This window comes from Carlito syrichta, unplaced genomic scaffold (genome assembly GCF_000164805.1).
Source record: "Carlito syrichta isolate Samal-C Ts95f unplaced genomic scaffold, Tarsius_syrichta-2.0.1 Scaffold305629, whole genome shotgun sequence".
Classification (NCBI taxonomy): domain Eukaryota; kingdom Metazoa; phylum Chordata; class Mammalia; order Primates; family Tarsiidae; genus Carlito; species Carlito syrichta.
This window is the reverse complement of record NW_007249725.1, coordinates 16812-18389: the sequence shown is the minus strand read 5'-3', so window position 1 is coordinate 18389 and position 1578 is coordinate 16812.

Sequence of the window (1578 nt, the reverse complement as noted above, 5' to 3'; positions counted from 1 at the left end):
AAAGAAAGAAAGAAAGAGAGAGAGAGAGAGAGAGAGAGAGAGAGAGAGAGAGAGAGAGAGAAAGAAAGAGAGAAAGAAAGGCTGGCATGGGCAAATCCCTCTGGAAAAAGACTGCGCTTTTGCTACTAAGAAACTATGAATAGATATATTTTGCCGGTTGCGGTGGCTCACGACTGTAATCCCAGCACTTTGGAAGGCCGAGTAGAAAGGACTGTTTGAGCCCAGAGGCTTGAGACCAGCCTGGGCAACTTGACGAGACCTAATTTCCACAGCAAATAAAAAAAATAGCCGGGTGTGGTGGCACAGGGCTTGTAGTTCCGGCTATTTGGAAGACAGAGGTGGTAGGCTTCCCTGAATCCAGTAGGTAGAGGCTGTGGTGTGTGGTGGACGTGAGTGTGCCATGCACTCTATCCTGTGCGACAGAGACTCCAACTAAAAAACAAATATATATATATAAAACAATTGATATGCTAAACAGGGTGGGACACAGGCAACCTCTGGAAAGATTGACTTCTCTCCTCCTCTGATGGGAGTAGTGGGAGGAGGGGTGGTGTTTTCCGGACCACATTGTCTTTCACAGGAGACTTACCAGATGTTTCCAATGCATAAGTACATGAGCTAAAAGGTGGTTTTATTATCATTTCCATGGCTTTGGTTACTTAAGAGGTGGTATTCAGCCTTCCCCCTTCAACAGGAAACCTGAAAAATTTTGTGATTATTTTGCTAAACTATGAACTGAAAGTTTAGGCTGTTCTATTCTTACATCTGATGGGATTGTTTTTTGGTTTGCTGAGAGGTTGGGGTAGGCAGCAACTTGGCCTGAAGTTAAAAAAAAAAAAACCGGGCCTGGTGGCTCAGCCTGTAATCCCGTGCCTTTGGGAGGCTGAGGTGAGTGGATTGCCTGCACTCCAGTCTGGGCCACAGAGTGAGACAACTCAAAAAAAAAAAAAAAAAAAAAAAGCTAGCCAGGTGTGGTCTCTTTTGTGCCTGGAGTTCCAGCTACTTGGAAGGCTGAGGTGGAAGGATTGCCTAAGCCCAACGGCCGTGAGTGTGCCACTGCACTCCTGCCTGGGTGACGAGAGTAAGACTCCAACTCAAAAAAAAAAAGAAAAAAAGAAAAAAAGCAATAAACAATGTCTAAACACTTCCTAAAACCTGCCTATAGGAAATTTATCTATGTAGGTCTAACCTGTGCTTGCTACCCTGCTGCAACTGGGAAGTGTTTTGCTGATGTGGAAGAGATAAAACAAAAAATGGTAGAAGCACTAAAATGCATCAAAATGAACAAGTTCAAAAACTGTTTTGAGCAGTGGAAAAAGTCTCTCAATAGGTGTACTGCATTGAACGGAGAGTTCTTTGAAGGTGACTGAAGTATAAGCATATAAGAATAAATACATAATTTAAAAAAAAAAGAAAGAAAAAGTTATTCACAAATGGAAACAATATAATGACAATTATTTTAAAGTTTCAGTCTTCATCACTTTTCTAGCCTTTGGTCTTTTGAAGAGACAGACTGAGCTTTACTTATTTATTTATTTTTGAGTTGGAGTCTCACTCTGTCGCCCAGACTGGAGTGCA